The 22,869-nt window shown below is 36.7% G+C and overlaps 1 pseudogene across 1 annotated transcript; it reads right to left on the bottom strand.

Annotated features, from left to right (window-relative positions):
• Positions 1–19,514: 19,514 nt before the first annotated feature.
• LOC308414702 (ATP-binding cassette sub-family E member 1-like) lies at positions 19,515–21,302 on the bottom strand (annotated as a pseudogene). Its single transcript has one exon. The product of its transcript is annotated as an ATP-binding cassette sub-family E member 1-like (transcript).
• Between the last annotated feature and the right edge of the window lie 1,567 nt (positions 21,303–22,869).

The raw sequence follows: 22,869 nt of genomic DNA, 5'->3' as shown, positions 1-22,869 counted from the left end.
GTTATCTATTTTATACATATATGTACATACATATATATTTATTATATTATATATGATATATATTGTGTGTATTATGTATCATATATTAGATTATATGTATATATCACACACATACATATATAGATAGATAGGTAGAGAGAGAGAGAGAGAGAGAGAGAGAGAGAGAGAGAGAGAGAGTTTAAATAGTTATACTACTTGAGCTGACAATGTTTCTCTCAAAAGCCATAGAATATCTATCAAAAACCCTAATACCAGACATGAAAAGCTTTCCTTTATAGTTGTTGGTCAGAAGACACCAAGATTCTGCTGAAGCAATGTAAGTTATTGCTGTTGTCCCTGCTTGTGTCCCAGAGGTTAAAAGTAAGTCTTTATTGCAGAAGACACAATGTACTTCAGACATAGTACTTCTATGGAGAATTCATACTGGATCTGATCTGAAAGCCTCCTTCCTGGGGACTACCTTTCATAGTACCAGAAGGTGTCATGTATGCTTCCAAAGGAGGGAAGCAAACAATAGTCCTCACCATCTATCAGGCCCAAGAAGCACAGAAATGACCAGCACAGCGGACTATCTCCAAAGGTATAGGGTTATTTTTAATAATGAATAACTTCCTAATTATACTGAAGGCCCATTCTACAGGAATGAAGTCATGCCTTGTACTGAAAAGCAAGCCAACTACATGTGACTAGTGAGGTCATGGATTTTAGAGGAGAACCAACTACCTATTACTGACACTTCACTAATCCAAAGTGGTCTAAAAACGTATTCTTATATGCACAGATAAGGGTAACAAGAACTCCTTGTCTTATTCAGGTTAATTTCATCAATGCTGTGATGAAACACCTTGACCAAAACAACTTGGGGAAGAGTAGTGATTATTTGGTCTACAATTTCATATAACAGTTTTCAATCAAAAGTAGTGAGATCATGAACTGACAGCAGCAACCTATAGGCAGGCTATGCAATCGACAGCTAATGCCGGAATCATGGCGGGGTACTTTACCAGCTTGTTATTCCTGCTGTACTCAACCTGTTTTCTTATAGAACACAGGACCAGGGGATAGCACCATGCACAATGAGCTTTGCCATTACCCCATTATTCACTAATTAAAATGCTCTAAGCTTGGATTTTATGGTGGCGTTTTCTCAGTTAACGTTCCCTTCACTAGGATGACTCTAGCTTGTACCAAGCTGACATAAAACTATACAGCACAATTGATCCCTTTTCAGCTTGACATATAAACACATCACTGGTAAGCCACAACGTTTATTTTTTTTCTTTTCTCCAAGACGACACAATTATAATGGCACAGTCTAAAATACTTTTGCAAACTTAAACATTTCCAGTCTTTACAAATTCAAACACTTTAAGATTCAATCTCTTTTTTAAAAAATCTGTAGTCTGTTTTAAAACCTAAAATGTCTCATCTATGGGCTTATATAAAATAATATATATATTAAATACTTGTTTTACTTCAAGGGGAAAGAATCAAGGTACCTACCATCAAATTAAAGTGAAACCATATATCCTAAGTGTGTCACTTCACTTCTTTGCCTTCCGCAACACACACAGCTTTTCTTCTAGGTTCCAGCTGTCTCTACTCCACAGCTGTGGCTTTTTCCCAGCTTTACATAGATATTATACAGTAGATAAATATCATTGTTGTGTAAAAAACCTTCCGGTATCCAGTAACCACAGTTCCAGGCCTATACTGATGTGGTATGAATGAATTGAGGTTATTTTCCTTTATTCCCTCTAAGAAAGATCAGCTAGAACATAGGAGACTGTGACATAAGCCTTGAAATGTCCTCTAAAGATGGAGATGTAACACTCTTTGACCTGCTCTCTGAACCTTGTAAGCAGTTGTTCCCCAAATTTGATCAGTAGTGGTTTCTTGTAATGGTCTCTATGTAGTGCAAAGAGAAGCTTCTTTGATGAAAAGTGTGCAGACAACCAAATTTGGCAGTGTAAATGACAGCCTGGTAGTACTAATTTTGCAGGTATAATGGCGTCATAGAGAGCAGCTGAAGCTTGGCATTGTGTGGTAGGGGTGTAGTCCTCAAAAAGAGTACAGAAGAGGCTATTGATTAAAATGTAGACTAGTTGTAACAGAAGATCCCAGCATTTTGGAAACACCACTACCATGGGGGCAGACAATCACTGTTGGGAAACTCTAGCTGTGGAGTGGAGTCAACATTGACTCTCCTTTAGAAATGCAGTCATTTCAATTAGTAATGCCTATGTATACATGGAGCATGGACAGCCTTTCAAGGGGTGCATCTGAAATAAATTGATGCTCCCTCCCTAAACCACCCTTTACTAATTGTGTTTCAATCAGAGTCAGAGTCTAAGAGCCCCTCCACAATTCATGGTGGAGTTTGGGCTGTCTAAGTTATGTACAGGTATTGTTTGTGCAATCTCAGTACCTATGAGTTCATGTGTGTAATGGCCCCATAATATCCAGAAAAATACAGTTTTACTAAATATGTGCACTACCTGTGGCTTCTCCAATCTTTCCACACACTCTAAATTGCTGATAACTGGGACTTGTCATTCTCAAAGGACTGTGATATAGATGTCTCATTTCAAGCTTAGTTGTCTATGGTCTCTTACTATCTTCACATTCATGAGCTATGGGTCGTGTCTAGTATAAAAGTAAAATTCTCTGGTAAAGGTTGATAGATGTTCTAAAGTATGTTTATTAAGAACTTAGGGGCAGTTTATTACTGTGCCCACTTAGCAGAATCATAAAGTTATTCCTTTCAGATTCATCTACTCAGTCAAAGCTTCATGCTCCAGTCAAGAGTACCCAATATTTAATATTATTCTGTTTTGTGGAAAAGACAATTAGAAAATGATTGGTTATACCCCAACCATTCCTGGTTTTACTTCACCCACCAATGGGCATATCTTGCTTCACTGATCATTATTATAAAATTCCTTTCATTATTATGTGAGATTAAGTAAAAATAAACAAATACTGTGAAACAAACATAGGAGGTAAATTCTCACTAAAGCCATACAAACCATGCAAAGATGCACATTCTGAACTTAAAAAAAACAAATTTTAAATTAAAATATACTTAGTAATAATAATAATGAAATGAATATGACCAAGAAAATAATGAACTCGAAGTGAGACCAGTAGAAACTGTACAAAGCAATAACTGACTATAACTAGGTCAGGTAATGTAGCAGTAAGTACTACACAATGGCAAATGGTTCCAGGTACCACACCACTCTCCCTCCTGATACTCTCTGGCCGCAGTAGTGACCATTGACTCTCTGCAGTGAACTCTGCTCACATTCCCAGCATTTGCCCCCTGTGGTTATTTTCACAATTCCATGTAACCTGACAAAATCAAAACTCTAGAAGCTTGTAACTTATCAATCAGATTTATCAGTAAATTCTCACTCCATAAAATGTCCACACAATAAGCTCAGAGTCAATTGATATAAAGTGCCAACTTAGATAAGACTAATTGTCCTGTAAATATTCATCTCTCATAAGCTACCCATGGCTATTTAGAGCCACACAGGGTGGTTCATCCTTCTCCTTCTCCATCTTTGTTTCTTCTTCTCCCTCTCCTATCTCTCCTTCTACTCAAATATTCTGCCCCTGCCTTTCTTTCTTACTGGTCAATTTCAGGTCTTGCCTAATCTTGTGCCTGCCCTCACCTGCACACACACACACACACACACACACACACACACACACACACACACACACACACACATATATATATATATATATATATATATATATATATATATATATATATATATATCCTCAAGGTAAAGTTGGTAGAGGAGTTGTTTAATTGGACCAGGGGAGAATGGCTCATAAACTATGGGTCTGGCACTAGATTTATGATTTCAAAGATGGATGCAGGTATTTTTTAAGTATAAGATACAAAAGCCATCTTACCAAAAGTAACACACTATGAAAGTGGATTTGAAGACCACCAATCTCGGAGCTAAGCTTATAGGTGTGCAGATGGCTATAGGTAGGATCTTAATTTTCTCATGTAAAATTGGAAGACCCCAGACCTATCAACTTCTAAAATTTTTAGAACACATAATATGTATTTGAACTTGGAAATTTTGGGGACACACACATGAATATGCACATGCACTCACACATGTACACACACATACTAAGTCAATAAAATTATAATTTGTTACAATGGTTAAATAATTTACTATGGGTTACTCATAACTACTTCCAAAAGCCCCTTAGTGTGCGATGAGACTATATTTATCCTGTTGTCCTGGTCCCTTCATAAAACTACCAGAGTTTCTATGACCTTAGAACTAAAGTATAAATGAGAACTCTAATAGAGAATCCTCTATATCTTTGTTTCAGTAATCACTTCAAACTTATTACTAATTGTTTGGTATTTTATTGGACATGTTTTAATCCAAATCAACTGGATTTGGTTTTTTGTATGCACATTTATGTTCAATATCTTTTAGTTTAGCTTCATTTTTATAAATGAATATGCTTCAAACATTTTTAGTTATTTTCTGCATTAATATAATTATACCAATTCTTTGCCTTATTCTTAATAAAATATTACTATAAAAACCAAAGGTATTTTTATATTAGATATTATATTTCTGATATATTAATCTCTTTTTGAAGAAAAAAATTTGAGGCAAGGATTCATATATCCCAGGATGTTCTGGGATTTTTATGCAGCTATGGATAAGATTGAATTTTTAATTCTGCTCTTTTCAAAATTCTTCTTTCTAGAATTACAGACCTCCACCACCACATTTGTCTCAGTTATAAATCTTTTATTGAGTAACAAAGACATTTGTATGTGATTAATGTACTTTCATCATTTATATTCTTCTTGAGAACTAAGCAGTCACACAAGAGGTTATTGTGATTATTTTCTGAAATAAAACAGAAAAATACAAATCTGTGATAATTTAGAATGTATTGAAATAATTTGGAATATATTGCAAATGAAGAGTAAAGATTTCTCTAATATTAATCAATTTTCTTTATAAAACTTTTGGTTACAATATATATATAAGAGAAGCTTTCATTTGGAAGCACAGATAATCTTGAATGGCATTTTCTCATTTATGGATGAGTCTCTCAATTAGTTCTTCATTCATCATTGAAGTGATTTGTAAGCAATAAATGTGGATAGATCTATAAGAAGAAAACCTCCACTTCAAATTTCATGAATCACAACATACATTTATACTTTTATTTTATAAGACATAAATAAAATAACATATTTTAGTATGTTAAAAGATTAGCAAAGCTACAATTCTTCTTGAAAAGTGTCAGGCATGTAAGAAAATTAAGAAAATCGAAGTAATTGAGAGGAAATATCAGTAAAGGGCAATCCATAGATGCTTGCAAAAATATAAGCTTTCAGGTTCATTAATTCGTACTCTATAGACTAATGACTATAATAAACTAGAAATGAATCAATTTAAACAAAATCAAACTTCTGTTGATAATAGAAGTAAAAACCTAATGCATAATAATGAACAGATGGCTATTACTGCCTTTGCCATCGCATGTCCTTGCTCCCTAATGTCTAATGTACTCAATCCCTCATTTAGAATGAGCACAAGGAAAAAAGCTACTTCAGTTGTTCTTAATAATAGGATTATATTCATTAGAATTCTGAAATGCTTAACACACACAAACTTGCTGGTAGTGGCACATATTCCATCAGAATTTATTGATGTAATTATTAAATTTTTATGTTTTCACCAGAAACACAAAGAATTTTGATAACAATACATACAGGTTAAGAGCACTAAGACTAGTCTAATGAAAAGGGCTCAGGACTAGGTGTGAAGATGGGGAAGAAGTACAGAGGGTCCAGAACTTAAACAAAGGTGTGTAGCAGTGGTCCAGAACTTAAACAATGGTGTGTAGCAGTGCAGGATAGGAAATGTGTGGTAGTCACTAGAAAGTAGCAGATGCTAGGGATGCAGAGGTTCCCAGGACCCAACTAAAATGACATTAGCCTAAACACTTAACAATGGGGAGATAGAACCCATAGAAACCATATCCAGTGGTTAGGCACTGACCCCGGTTGAGAGAGAAGGTCACCTATCCATCTCAAAAGTATTAATCTAGAATTGTTCCTGTCTGAAGGAAATGCAAGGACCATGAGTGGAGCAGAGACTGAAGGAAAGGCCACCCAGAGACTGCCCCACCTATGCATCGATCCCATCTGCAGACACCAAACTCAAACACTATTGCTGATGCCAAAAAGCATGTGCTCACAAGAGCCTGGTATGGCGGTTCCCTAAGAGGCTGTGACAGAGCCTGACCAATAAAGATGAGGATACTCACAGTCAACCATGGGACTGAACAAGAGGACCCAGCAGCAGATTTATGGAAGGACTAAGTGAGCAGAAGTGTTTGTAACCCCATAATAAGAACAACAATATCAACCAAACAGACACCCCAGAGCTCCCTTGGATTAACCACCAACCAAAGAGTACACGTGGAGGGACCCATGACTCCAGGAGCATATGTAGCAGAATCTGGCATCAAATGGAGGTGTGGCCCTTGTTCTCGTAAGGCTTGATGCCCCAGCATACTGGAATTTCAGGGCTGGAAGGCAGGAAAGAATGGGTGGGTGGCAGAAAAGAACCCTTATACAAGGAAGGGGTAGGGGGATGAGATAGGGAGTTTGTGGAGGGCAAACCAGGAATGGTGGTAACATTTGAAATGTGAATAAATTAAATAATCATTCAATGACCATTCTCTCTCTCTCTCTCTCTCTCTCTCTCTCTCTCTCTCTCTCTCTCTCTCTCTTTCTCTTTCACACACACACACACACACACACACACACACAGAGAGAGAGAGAGAGAGAGAGAGAGAGAGAGAGAGAGAGAGAGAGAGAGAGAGAGAGAAATGTCTTCTACAACAACTTTTTAACAATTTTCTAGTAAAGGAGGTGAAAGGATGATGTTTTAGTTGGCTAATGATAATTATGGCCACATGGTAAAAAGAAACCTACTACATTATAAACTACGTGCAACATGTAATATAAAAGGCTTTGGTGTGAAGTACCCTGTGTGATTGGATAATGCTCCTCACAGAAAATATAGCTTTTAAATAGAAATCTCAGTGCTAGATAAGAGATAACATTTCAATGAGTGATTGTCAGGGGAGGTCCCAGGGTCTCCAAATATATACTGTTATTCATTGTTGTACACTAAAATTCAGTTGTTAAATGGCCAAATGCTTCTGAAGTCACTAAACACTTTAAATATAGGACACTCAAGAATCAAGCTAAAATTGAGCCTCAGTCTCAAGAAGGGTTGTTTATTCCTCTTTCTGAGGAAGAAAATCCATCAACTTTCCAATGTTGCGCCCTTTGTGATACAGTGCTGCACTATCAAGAAAAATATGGTGGTATAGCAGAATGTTTGAATGGGATATATGCAAGGCAGTTTTAACTGCCAAGTTGGCACAGCTTAGGATAGCCTGGAAAGAGTATTAATGAAGAATTATCTAGAACAAGTTGTCCTGTGGCTGTGTCTGTGGGGAATTGTTTTTAGTGTTAATTGAGTGTGGGCAGCAGTGTTTCATGGTCCAGTTCCTGAACTGTGCAAGAGTGAATAAAGCTAGCTGAGCATAAAAAGCAATCAAGGACAAACTTTTTTTTTCTTTGCTCTTGACTGTTGACGTATATAACTTGCTATTTTGAATTGAACAGATGTTTGTTCACTAGTGTACATAATGCCAAGAGTGCCACAATGTAGAAACTACAATAATTTCCCTTAATGAATTTAGGTAAAATAGAATACATCCAATACAATAGAAATATAATGCATATTGATTGCTCAACACTGAAGAAATAATATGCCAATTTTAAAATGTTCTAATAAGAGTGGCTTGAAAGTTTATAAAATTGGCATCTTATCTCTTCAGTCTTGAGATATTGATTAAGGGGCTGGTCTGTGGCTTGCTTACCTCTGTACCATTTTATGTATGATGCAAGGGGGAGCAAACTCCCTAATGCCTTTCCTTCACTATTTATTCAATTAGTGTTTATATTTAATCATTTTTAAACTGTCTACAATGTTGTATTAGCCTGTTGCTAGTTCCCTTTCTACTTTCTTTTCTCTTGTTCTATTTTGCTGTGTCATTTTAATTTCTGTGGGAGAAAAATTTCCATTTCAATGACATCTTCCAATATTTAAAAAGATGTTTTGATAAATCTGATATTTCTTCATATTTTCTAAAATAGATATCTGTATTTTCAATTAACTTATAAAGCAGAGAATTTATTTACTTCCATAATAATTCCTAATATGGAAAAAGTAAATTTGAGTGCCCACATTTACACATTCTATAAAGGGGAAAAGATATTCTTTTATATGTTACTATCCCAATTTTTCTATTCTCTAATTAAATTTTAAAAAATGCAAGTATATACATTTATATATATATATATATATATATATATATATATATATATATATATGCATATATGTGTATATATGTATTTGTGTGTGCAGAGAACAGCCTAAAACTGAGTTATGCTCTTTCTTGTCACACATAAACAGTCTATCATCTTCCCAATATTTCAATTCATTTAGATCATTAACTGCCTCCGCTCTCTTCTTCTAGTCACCTTGATTATACAGTCACAAAACTGCAAGCCAATGCTCATTTAAAAGGTTCATTTATAGATATAATGACTGCTCTGAAACTTTGTTCTTTTACTCCTCCACATTAATATTAATATTCATAGCTTCTGTTTATGAGAATATTCAGCCAGCCCTCATTTATCTTTATCTTAATCTTCTAGTTTCTGTAATGTGACAAGGCATATTATTTTTCTTCACCACAATTCTTTCTTTATGACATCTGAAATATATAGGAGTGTCTAAGGACTGCAATTGCATATAAATCTGTAGTTATTTCAGAATGTATCCTACTTTTAAAAGGAATGTAATTTAGAATAAAATGAAATAACATCTATCTCATTGAAGCTAATTAGGAATACAAAAACTTCTCTCTATGAACCACTATGTAACTTAAAAGAATAAAATTGCATAACTTCTGAGCCTTATACAACTCTGTACCTTACAGTTAGTATTGTTTTGTGTTAATTCCCTTGAAGGAAATACCAGGACATCTATACTCTCATATTAATGTGGTGAGATTACTGTAAATAACTACATCAAATTGTATGTGAGGACAACAGAAATATGTCTATCATAATTAATAAAAATGCAAATTTGAATAATAATGTCAACAAGATGGTGTGCCTTCTATAAATCTTCCTGTCCTACATTATATTGATAAGTTTTAGTCATATCCCGTCCAGTCTTTGATTATATTATTACATGGTATTTTCCCTTGAATGCTTCTGAACTTGCCTCCTCTTTACAAAGGCACAGTAATTCCTGGGTCTGGTCCACTATAATTACTCCTAATTATAAAGACACCGATTCTAAATATGTTCAACTTATAGGTATTAAGGAATTAGTAATTCAACACAACTTATCATGGGGATTTTCTATTTATTTTCCTAATATTTTGATAAAAACATCACGGTCAAGGCAACTTGGAAAGGATATTTAGGTTGGATTATGGCTTCAGAAATTTAGGCGCATACATAATGGAAAATTAAAGGAAACATTGAGTGCTCACACCTATATCCACACCCTTAAAGCAGAGAACAGGGGAAACTTTAAGAATTTTGAGACTTCAAGACCAACCCCAGTGACACATTTCCTTTAACAAAACCACATCCCTAATATTTCCCAAATAGTTCCTCTAACTGGAGGCTTTGTATTCAAATATATGTACCTATGAAAATATTTCTTATTCCAACCATCATATTCTACTCCCTGTCTCCCATAGCCTCCTGATCATAATGCAAAATAGATTTATTCAAACTGAAAAAGTACCCACAGAATTTCACTCTTAATACAATTTAAAAGTCCAAAGTCTATTTTGAAACTGAAAGCTATCTCTTTATTGTAGTTTCTTGTAAAATAAAAACATCAGTCCTATGGCTCCAATATACAACGACACAGTATGTATGGTATCATTCCAAAAATGGGGAAGGATTCTGGGTATAATAATAAATAAATAAATAAATAAAAAACAACAAGCTACTGCAATACCTAAACCCAGCAGGACAAACTCCAAATTCTGTAATCCTATATCTGATGACAAAGATGTTTATTATACACAATTTCAGCTTGGTTCCTTGGAAGATACATTGCTCTCTTTAACTGGTACCACTCCCTGTGTTCAACTTTCATTGAAAGATATTCCATGGGTCTGGTATCTCTAACATCTTCAGTCTCCAATGCAGTCCAGCTTTTCACAGTTTTACAGAATGGCCTTTTAAGGCTTTCATGTTGGGACATCCTTGTCACATGACTAACCTCAATAACTAATCATAACCCTGGAGAAATATTCTATAACCACTTTACTCATATATCCTTTGTGTTTAAGTGAGATTAGAGTTCACAACTTGATCACCAATAAGAAGGCAGAGTTGAAACCACTGGGAATCACACTGGTTTTTTGAAACTCCCACACCACAGAACCACATACTTTCCAAACAGTTCTACCGACTAGATTCTAAGTACATAAATATACAAGCCTGTGGGATCATTCTCTTTCAACTCAGCACGTAGGTATACATAAGTTAATAATGCATGTTGTTTTCCTGCCTCAAGAGTCACAGGTGGACCTTCCATTTATGGATTGTATATCATTCCACATATAGTCAAGATGACAACCAAGAAAAGCTATCATCCAGTGAAAGGATTACAGATTAATTTAGGTTATCACAGGTGATAGCTGATTAGAACCCAGATGTCCAGAATTGCTTTTAGACCCCAAGAAAATAACAGGGAATACCAAAGAAGGCACAAACTAAAATTACTGTTAAAATTATTATTGAAAATGTTTCTTTCCACTTATCTGGTAGTAGACTCACATAAAAGAGAGATCTGAAAGAATACTAAAGAAAAGATAACTGGACTGGGTTAAGCAATTTTCTAACAATAATTTATTTAAAACAGACTATTTCCAATAATTATGAGAAGATTTAAAACTTGATCAGTTAAAGAAATGTATTTATATAAGTTAATAATGTGAAAAAAAAGTTTTGGTAATTTTATACATCAGAGAATAACAATTCCATAATTGCAAGAGGATTTTATCCTCCCAATCCAGAAACTGCTTAAAAATGGAAAGGTATAAGATAAATATAAACTTCTCCAATACTCAAAAATCCAGACATTATAAAAAGTATTTCTCTAGTTGTTCTTACTGTTGTCCTTGTAGTAGAAAATAATTCATTAACTTACTTTTTGTTCAGTAATACAACAAAAAGTTGAGACACTAAGGAGAAAGATTTTATACTGCACAAAGTATTTTCAAATACATTTAGAATTAGGAACAAATAGTAGGTATCCAGGTACTGTCTCCACAATAAAAACACAAAGTATAATATCCTGGGAATAATAGGTATTAACTCAACATTAAAGTTCATATGATCTTAATAATAACTAAACTTTAAGTATTTTTAACTAAAAATTATTAACAAATATAAAATAATTTAAGCTGAAATTCCTTAAATATATAATTAATATGATGAATGAGTAATTAATGACATTTTAAATAAATGAATGCTTTTTAATCCTTTTGGGTCACTTATACTTTCCCTTCTTATTTTAATACAGCATTTAATATTTTGACTAAATTATTTTTTTTTTTAGATCAGACACTGATGGGAGTTTTTATTCCATATGCTTCTGCATACTTGTATTCTCTTATAACAGATATGTATTTATGGATTATATAAATTCATTTTTAGAAGGCCTAATGGGTTGTAGTCACACTTTCATTGTTTCCAAATTAATCAAGATAGGGTGAGTGGGAGACCAAGACTGCAGGGGAGCAGAGAGATCTCTACAGAGTGCACACGGAAAGTGCACACCATAACTCGCCCCGCCCTGCCCTGCCCGATCCAGCGATTGGGAACAGAAACTTAGAACTTCTGTTCCCACCCGGAGGAGACTTCTGGACGCAGAGCAGAGCCTGGCCTACCTGCCAGGCGGAGCGGCGGCCCATAGAGGCTGAGCAACAGCGATTGGGAACAGAAAATTAGAACTTCTGTTTCCACCCGGAGGCGACTCCCGGACTCAGAGGGGAGCCTGGCCTACCTGCCAGGCAGAACGGCGGCTCATAGAGGCTGAGCAACTGGTGAGTGGGAGACCAAGACTGCAGGGGAGCAGAGAGATCTCTGCGGAGTGCACACAGAAAGTGCACACCATAACTCGCCCCGCCCCGCCCTGCCCGATCCAGCGATTGGGAACAGAAAATTAGAACTTCTGTTTCCACCCGGAGGCGACTTCTGGACCCAGAACAGAGCCTGGCCTACCTGCCAGGCGGAGCAGCAGCTCATAGAGGCTGAGAAACTGCGATTGGGAACAGAAAATTAGAACTTCTGTTTCCACCCAGAGGTGACTTCCGGACACAGAGCGGAGCCTGGCCTACCTGCCAGGCAGAACGGCGGCTCATAGAGGCTGAGCAACTGTGCCTGATCCAGCAAACAGAAACAGAACGTTGGAACTTCTGCTCACACCCGACTACTCTGAGGCATAAAACAGGGCTCGACTCATCTGACACCTCAACCAGTGGAGAACTGAGGACACAGATACAAGGGAAAGGTAAGAACATATCACTGACAACAAAATGGCAAGAGGAAAGAGAAAGAGTATATCCAAAGGGAACCAAGACAATCTAGCAACACCAGAGCCCAGCTCTCCCATAACAGCAAACATCGGAACTCCAAACACTCCAGAAAAAGAAAACACAGACCTGAAATCATGCCTCAAGATGCTGAGAGAGTTAATTAAACAAGAAAGGGAGGAAAAGCAAAAAGATTCAGAAGCTTTTAAAGAAGAAACAAGAAAAACACTGAAAGAACTCAAAGAACTAGAGGAAAACAGAACCAAAGAAATAAAGAAATGGAAGAGGGAAATTAAAACAGAGATTGACACAATAAAGAAAACACTATAAGAGATAACCCTAGAGTCAGAAAACCAAAAAAAGAAATCAGGAGTCACAGAAGCAAGCATCTCCAATAGATTACAAGAGATCGAAGAGAGAATCTCGAGGGCAGAAGACAACATTGCAAACATAGACAAAACAGCCAGAGAAGATACAAAAAACAAAAAGGTCCTAACCCAAAATGTCCAGGAAATCCAAGACACAATGAGAAGACCGAACCTAAGGATAATAGGAATAGAAGAGGGAGAAGAGTATCAACTAAGGGGCACAGTAAATATCTTCAACAAAATCATAGAAGAAAACTTCCCTACCCTCAAGAATGAGATGACCACGAGCATAAAAGAAGCCTTCAGAACTCCAAATAGGTTGGACCAGAAAAGAAATACCTCCCGACACATAATAGTAAAAACATCAAGTGCCCAAAGTAAAGAAAGAATACTAAAAGCAGTAAGGGAAAAAGGTCAGGTAACATATAAAGGCAGACCAATCAGACTCACACCCGATTTCTCAACAGAGACTATGAAAGCTAGAAGAGCCTGGACAGACATCATGCACTCCTTAAGAGAGCACAAGTGCCAGCCCAAGCTGCTATACCCAGCAAAACTATCAATCACCATCGATGGAGAGGCGAAGATATTTCAAGACAAATCAAAATTAACACAATATCTGACCGTAAACCCAGCACTACAACGAATTATAGGTGGAAGACCCAATACAATGAGGGAAAATACAGCCTAGTAAGAACAAGAAAACTCCTAAACAAGAAAACTAAAAGAAGAAAAAAAACACAGACACAACTCAACCCAAAAAAGCAATAATAGCAGAAAACAGAAACAACTATTCCTTGATATCTATTGACATAAATGGTCTCAACTCCCCAATAAAGAGACATAGACTATCAGACTGGATACATAAACAAAATCCAGCCTTTTGCTGCATACAGGAAACTCATCTCAGAGACAAAGACAGACACTATCTCAGAGTAAAAGGGTGGGAACAAAACTTCCGAGCAAACAGCTCCAAGAAGCAAGCTGGAGTGGCTATTCTAATATCGAATAAAGTAAATTTCCAACCAAAAGTTATCAAAAAGATAAGGAAGGACACTTTTTACTCATTACCAGGGAAATCTGTCAGGCGGAACTCTCAATCCTTAACATATATGTTCCAAATAAAAAATCACCCACATTCATAAAAGAAACCCTACTAAAGCTCAAAAAATACATTTCGCCCCACACAATAATCGTGGGAGACTTAAATGTCCACTCTCACCAATGGACAGATCATAGAAACAGAAACTGAATAAGGACACTGCAAAACTAGCAAAGACTTTGAACCAACTAGAATTAATAGATATATACAGAACATACTATCCCAAAGTAAAAAAATACACCTTCTTCTCACCACCACATGGCACCTTCTCGAAAATTGACCACATAATTGGACACAGAACGAGCCTCCATCGATATAAGAAGATTGAAATACTCCCATGCATCCTCTCAGATAACCATGGTCTACAGCTGGTCTTTAACAACAACAAAGACAACAAAAAGCCCACATACACATGGAAACTAAACAATGCTCTGTTAAAGGATAGCAGGGTCAAAGAAGAAATAAAGAAAGAAATTAAGGATTTTTTAGAATTCAACTAAAGCGAAAACACAACATACCCAAACCTATGGGATTCAATGAAAGCAGTATTGAGAGGAAAACTCATAGCCCTAAGTGCTTCCACAAAGAAACTGGAGAGAGCTCACATCAGCAACCTGACAGCACAGCTAAAAGCCCTAGAACAAACGGAAGCAGATATACCCAAAAAGAGTAGACGGCAAGAAATAGTCAAAATTAGGGCAGAAATAGACCAAATAGAAACAAAAAGAACCATTGAAAACATCAACAAAACCAAGAGTTGGTTCTTTAAGAAAATCAACAAGATTGATAAACCTTTAGCTAGACTAACTAGAGGGAAAAGAGAGAGTATACAAATTAACAAAATCAGAAAAGAAAGTGGGGACATAACAACTGAAACTGAGGAAATTCAAGAAATCATCAGATCCTACTACAAAAACTTATACTCCACAAAATTGGAAAATCTGTAGGAAATGGGTGAATTCCTAGACGATACAAGGTCCCAAAGTTAAACCAGGACCAAATAAACCATCTAAATAACCCTATAACACCTAAAGAAATAGAAGAAGTCATCAAAAGTCTCCCAACCAAAAAAAGCCCAGGTCCAGACAGGTTCTATGCAGAATTTTATCAGACATTTATTGGGGATATAACACCAATACTCTCCAAACTATTCCACAAGATAGAATCAGATGGAATACTCCCTAACTCATTTTTTGAGGCTACAATAACCCTTGTACCTAAACCACACAAAGACCCTACAAGGAAAGAGTACTTCAGACCAATGTCGCTTATGAACATTGATGCAAAAATACTCAACAAAATCCTCGCAAACCGAATCCAAGAACATATCAAAACGATCATTCATCATGACCAAGTAGGCTTCATCCCTGGGATGCAGGGATGGTTTAACATAAGGAAATCCATCAATGTAATCCACCATATAAACAAACTCAAAGACCAAAATCACATGGTCATCTCACTAGACACTGAGAAAACATTCGAAAAAATCCAACACCCCTTTATGTTAAAAGTCCTGGAAAGAACAGGAATCCAAGGCCCATACTTAAACATAATAAAAGCAATATACAGCAAACCAACAGGCAACATCACACTTAAAGGCAAGAAACTAGAAGCAATCCCACTAAAATCAGGGACTCGACAAGGCTGCCCACTCTCCCCCTACCTATTCAACATAGTACTGGAAGTCCTGGCTGGAGCAACTAGACAGCAAAAGGAGATCAAGGGGATACAAATCGGAAAGGAATAGATAAAAACATCACTCTTTGTCGATGACATAATAGTGTACTTGAGTGACCCCAAAAATTCCACCAGAGAACTCCTACAGCTGATAAACAAGTTCAGCAAAGTGGCTGGATACAAAATTAACTCAAACAAATCAGTAGCCTTCCTGTACTCAAAGGACAAACATGTGGAGAAAGAAATTAGGGAAAAGGTACCCTTCACAATCGTTCCAAAACTATGACATACCTTGGTGTGACTCTAACTAAGCAAGTGAAGGACCTGTATGACAAGAACTTCAAACCTCTAAAGAAAGAAATTGAGGAGGATCTCAGAAAATGGAAAGATCTCCCATGCTCATGGATTGGAAAGATCAACATCTTAAAAATGGCCATCCTACCAAAAGCAATCTACAGATTCAATGCAATCCCCATCAAAATTCCAACCCAGTTCTTCATGGAATTGGAAAGATCAATGTGCAATTTCATATGGAATAACAAAAGACCTAGAATAGGGAAATCCATCCTCAACAACAAAAAAACATCTGCGGGAATCACTATCCCTGACCTCAAGCTATATTACAAGGCAATTGTGCTGAAAACTGCATGGTACTGGTACAGAAATAGGCACGTAGATCAATGGAATAGAATAGAAGATCCAGAAATGAGCCCTCATGTATATGGTCACCTGATTTTTGACAAAGGTGCAGTAAACATTCAATGGAAAAAGGACAGACTATTCAACAAATGGTGCTGTTCCAACTGGCACTCAGCATGCAAAAGAATGAAAATAGACCCGTTCTTATCTTTTTGTACAAAGCTCAAGTGTAAGTGGATCAAAGATCTCCACATTAAACCAGATACACTGAAGCTATTAGATGAGAAAGTAGGGAAAACCTTAGAACACATAGGTACAGGAGAAAATTTCCTGAACAAAACACCAATGGCTCAAGCTCTAAGGTCAAAGATTAACAAATGGGACATAATGAGATTGCAAAGTTTCTGTAAGGCTAAAGACATCGTCATGAAAACAAAACTGCAACCAACAGAATGGGAAAAGATCTTTACCAACACCACATCAGATAGAGGCCTAATATCCAAGGTGTACAAGGAACTCAAAAAGCTAGACACCAGAGAATCAAATAACCCTATTAAAAAATGGGGTACAGAGTTAAACAAAACGTTTTCAGTTGAGGAACACCGAATGGCCAAGAAACATCTGAGGAAGTGCTCCACATCCTTAGCCATCAGGGAAATGCAAATCAAAACAATCCTGAGATTCCACCTCACACCAGTCAGATTGGCCAAGATCCAAAACTCAGATGACAGCAGATGCTGGGGAGGCTGCGGAGAAAGAGGAACACTTCTCCACTGTTGGTGGGGTTGCAAGCTAATACAACCACTCTGGAAATCTGTCCGGCGATACCTCAGAAAATTGGATATAGTACTACCTGAAGACCCAGCTATTCCACTTCTTGGCATATACCCCAGAGACACTTTAATACACAACAAAGATATATGCACCACAATGTTCATAGCGGCTCTATTTATAATAGCCAGAAGCTGGAAGGAACCCAGATGTCCTTCAAAAGATGAATGGATACAAAAATTGTGGTACATATACACAATGGAATACTACTCAGCCACCAGAAACAATGACTTAACCAAATTCTTATGAAAATGGCTGCATCTAGAGAATATCATCCTGAGTGAGATAACCCAGTCACAAAAGAACAGACATAATATGCAGTCACTGATAGTGGGATGCTAACCCCAGAGGCTTGCACTCCCCCAGAAACAACTCACAGACTGTATGAAGTCCAAGAAATAAAGAAAACAAAAAATATATACATATATTTCCAAACAAGAATACTTTGACTGTTTCCATGTTGCGTTTTGTTTTGCATGTACTTTACGCTTATTGTAACTATTGGGTTTTCAATGCATACTGTCTGGCCCTTGAAAAAAATCAAGTACTGACTAAAAAAAAAATATATTCACATGGTTTTATGTGAAAAATTATTTTAATGTCTGAAAAAACAGTACTGACAAAAAAGTATAATTTTAAGCAAAAAATGTTTAAAATCTGTACATTTATCTTTGTTTTGTAAAATAAAGTCATTTAAAAAAAAGATAAGCAAATAATTTATAATATTCTTGTTCTGCTTGCCCTGTTCATTGTAATCCAACATGCCTTATAATTCCAGTTTGATATGTAAGATTAGGATAGTGTCCTCTTTTCCAAACCTACAAATGAGTATGCACTGCAGCAATGGATACTTTGTCCTGTTACTCCCCCCCCCCAACCGCAGAAGTTGTTTAAGATTATCCTTGGTTGTTCAATAGAAGAAACTGAGGTCTATAAATATGTAGGTTTAGGGATGTAGGTCAGTTGTGAGAGTGCTTGCCTAACACACACAAGGTCCTGGGTTTGATCCTCAGTACTGTGTAATCTAAACCTAGGTAGTGGGCTAGAAATTTAAGGTTGGATACCTAATTTGTGGCCAGCTTGGGGTGTAGTACACACTGTCTCAAAATAAACCTAAAACTGAAACCCTAAAAATCCAGATACATAGGCACCAACTATAAAGCCTGTATCTATAGGGTTTTGTGTGTGTGTGTGTGTGTGTGTGTGCGCGTGCGTGTGTGTATGTGTATGTATATCAGTGTGTTAGGGCCAGAAGTTTGATAGAAGGTGTCTTGTCAACTTAGTTTTTTGAGAAGGGACTTTCTATTGAACATGGCACTGTTTGGTTGATTGTGGTGGGCTGGGTGGCCAGTGAACTTTGTGGATCTGCTTGACTTCACTTCCCAGCCCGGTATTCCTCCTACTTCTCAAATATGTCCTCCTGAGTGTGCAGCTTGCACTTTACTGACTGAACCAACGCCTCAGCCCAAGCCTATAGTTTACAGGAAGCAAATAATCTTCAGAAATGCCTCCTCCCTAATTTTGATCGTGATTATATATATTTATAAAAGTAACATTACTGTGGCTAGATAGATAGATCTTATGTAAGAACTAAAAAAGAAGAGTTAAATTAGGGCACTGAAATAATTTTTGACAGATGTTCAGAAGCACCAAAAAAACATGAAAAACAATGCATAAGTTGGTCATAAACATCTTCCAACAATGGTGTTTGTAGTAGACACTGTTCTTTAGAAGCACACACTGATAGAAAATACAGAGCACAGACTGAACAAAGTAGCCAATATAACCCTGATGCTCATGTGTCAGACTGTAGCTTTTAGAAGAGGGCAGTTCCATTAAATACAGATTTTATCCAAGATTTTAAAGATGGGCAACACCAGGAAGCATGCAGTACGTGAATATAATATACAACTGAAAATCTCCCCGCAGATCGTGAAAATCTGGAGGCAACTGATATCTGAAATGTCTCTATGTTAGTTTTGTATGCACAAAGATTTAATCTTAGGAACAGAATAGTTCTTAAACAACAATTTACAAGACAACTGGCTTTCGATGTCACATTAAGAAAATCATCCTTCAAGCTCCAGAGTATGTGGGGCCATAAAACCTGGTTAAAGTTTTATATGATAAAAATCCCAGTAAGTAAATGGCTTATTGATAAGTTCAGATTCCATCTAATCATCCAAGAAAAAGTAGTTTCCACTCTTCTTTTGCTCCACGTCCTTGATTGAATTGAGCTTATTTATTTGTGGTCTGTAGTTGTTGGGGTCTCGTCTGAATGAAATTTCGAGCTGAGACAAAAATTTGTTCATGCCAGCCAGAAGAGTCTGAGGACTGTTTGCAACTGTGTTCTTAGATGGAACACCATCAAAAACGATGACACGATCTGCTAGGTAGGTGGCCATGATGAAGTCATGTTCTACAACAAAAGCCGTCTTCTTTGCATGGAGAATGGAACGTTTGATGACCCAAGCTGCCATTAATCTTTGCTCAGAATCCAAATATGCAGATGGTTCATCAATTAAGTAGATGTCAGCAGGTTTGCCCAAACAAAGAGCTAAAGCCGCTCGCTGAAGTTCACCACCAGACGTCTGTACCTCTTCGTCAATAATGTTCTCAGTCTGTAGGGGCTTCATGACATAAGTCACAAACTGTGGATGAGTGTAAGCATCTCTGATATTTTCATGCAGTAACTGGCGAACACTTTTTGTTGATTTGGAACTGATTTTCTGTGGCTTGTAACTGACATTTAGAACTGGTATGTCTCCTCCTTCGTCTGGTTTAAGCCTTCCAGCAAGCATTCTGATAAATGTGGTTTTACCTGTACCTTTGTCCCCAAGCATCACTATGATTTCTCAGTCAGTGAACTCTCCAGCTACAATTGCTAGCTCAAATTCTCCCATTTTTTAGTACATGCACATCTTTTTAATTTCTTCTTCATTTGCTGTCTCAGCTACCTTAAAAACAAGTGACACATCCCTAAACCTCAAGTTCTCTGTTGGGATATAGTCATCCAAAAATATATTCATGCCTTCTCTTACACTAAAAGGCATAGTGACAACACCGTAGGCACTCGGGACGCCATGGAGATATCAGATGAAGTCAGATAGTCTAGCACACTCAGATCGTGCTCCACCACAATGATGTATCTATCTGAATTTATTAGAGATCGGATAGTAATGGCAGCCTTTAAACGTTGCTTGACATCAAGGTAACTGGAAGGTTCATCAAACATAAAAATATCAGCTTTCTGTATGCAAACGAAAGCACAAGCAAATCTCTGCAACTCTCCTCCTGAAAGATCTTCGACATTTCCTTCTTTAAGGTGAGTTAAATCGAGCTGCTGACAGATGATTGCCTGTGTCTTTGTCTCATCTTTTCAGTCCAGAACAGAGCCCACTGTCCCCTTTGCAGCTTTGGGAATTTGGTCTACATATTGAGGTTTGATGATGGCTTTTAAGTCATCTTCTAGAATTTTAGTGAAGTAATTTTGTAATTCAGATCCACGAAAATTAGTCAAAATCTCTTGCCAATCAGGTGAATCATCATACTTTCCAATTTTGCTTTCCCGCTAAAATTTTTAGTGCAGTTGACTTTCCAATACCATTAGTTCCAACTAATCCCAAAACTTCACCTGGACGAGGGATAGGCAACCTGTGAAGCTTGAAGGCATTGGCACAATAGCGATGCGTTGTTTCTTTTTCAAAGTTGCTTGGCAAATTAACAATTGACCAGGCGCCAAAGGGACAATTCTTAATACAAATACCTCAACCAATACAAAGAGTTTCAGAAATCCATGCTATTTTTCTCTGGGGTGTAACCTCTATGCATAATTTTCCCATCCGAACCACAGGGCAACTGTTTTTGCACTCCTGTCAACATTTCTTAGGTTTGCATTTATCATGGTTGACAATAGCAATTCGAGTTAACCTGTGTGCCATAATTGGAACAAAGAATATCCAGCTCTTCTGGAGACAAGGATCCCCTTACTATGGGGCATACAGTAGCCAAAGCAGCGCTAGACGTCAGGTCTTAGCATACAGCGTGTTCTTACTGCCACTGCACAAGATGGCGGTGCACGGCCGCCACCTCACGGAAGGCATGAGGACATAGTGACTATATTAATTTTTTCTGGAGCATAAAATGACTTTGAAATGTCTTTGAGATAAAATATATGAGTAGCTCTAAAAAATAAACATTTCCAATTGCAGTTTTACTCTAAAAGTTATTTTTAACAAAAACCTAAGCTTACCATAATCCAAATACATTTTATGAAGAATCTATGTAGTAAAATTTCATACAATTAATTGTGTTAAAATATAAATCAAAATATTTAAAGTGCCTGATTCTCTAAAAGTAGCAACATTTAAACTTTTCCACCCAGAGAAATCTAGATAATTTGAGCAGAATTCACATGTCACAGGAAATAGTCATATTAGCATGGACAAAGGCTGGTCATCAATAACAATATAAACAACAGAAAGTCCACATACATATTGAAGATGAGCAATGCTCTACTCAATGATAACATGGTCAAGAAAAATAAAGAACAAAATTAAAGACATTTTAGAATTTAATGATAATGATAGCACAACATCCCCAAACATATGGGACACAATAGAAGCATTTTGCATAGGAAAACTCATACATCTGAGTGCCTACAAAAAGAAACTAGAGAGAGCATACAATAGCCGCTTGATAACACACTTGAAAACTCTAGAACAAAGAAAACTAAACACATCCAAGAGGAGTAGACATCAGGAAATAATCAAACTCAGAGCTGAAATCAACCAAGCAGAGACAAAAATAACTAACAAAACCAGGAGCTGATTCTTTGAGAAAATCCACAAGATGAATAAACCCTTAGCCAGACTAACAAGAGGGCAAAGAGTGAGTATCCCAATTAACAAAATCAAAATGAAAAGCGAGAAGCACTTTCATGGGAGGGGGAGTGAGAATGGGATTGAGGTAAAGGGGAAAACATCTGAAATACAGAAAATATCCAATGAAAAGAAAGAAAGAAATGAAAAGGGAGACATAACAACAGAACCTGAGGAAATTAAAACAAAACATCAGATTCTACTACAAAAGCCTGTACTAAACAAAATTGAAAAATCTGAATGAAATAGACAATTTTCTAGACAAATACCAGGTAGCAAAGTTAAATCAGGATCACATAAACAATATAAAAAGACCTATAACTCCTAAAGAAATAGAAGCAGTCATTAAAAGTCTCCTAACCAAAAAAAGCCCAGGACAAGATGGGTTTAGTGCAGAACTCTATCACACCTTCAGAGAAGACCAAATAACAATACTCTTCAAACTATTCCATAAAGCAGCAATAGGAAGAAGACTATCCAGTTCAATCATTGAAGCCACAATTACCCTTATCCCTAAACCTGACAAATACCCAGCAAAGAGAGAGAACCTCAGACCAATTTCCTTTAAAAATATCAATGCAAAAATACTCAATAAAATTTCACAAACCCAATCCAAAAACACATCAAAGCAATCATCCATCATAATCAG

Source organism: Micromys minutus (genome assembly GCF_963924665.1).
Source record: "Micromys minutus genome assembly, chromosome: X".
Lineage (NCBI taxonomy): Eukaryota > Metazoa > Chordata > Mammalia > Rodentia > Muridae > Micromys > Micromys minutus.
This window is presented reverse-complemented; position numbering and strand designations above follow the sequence as displayed.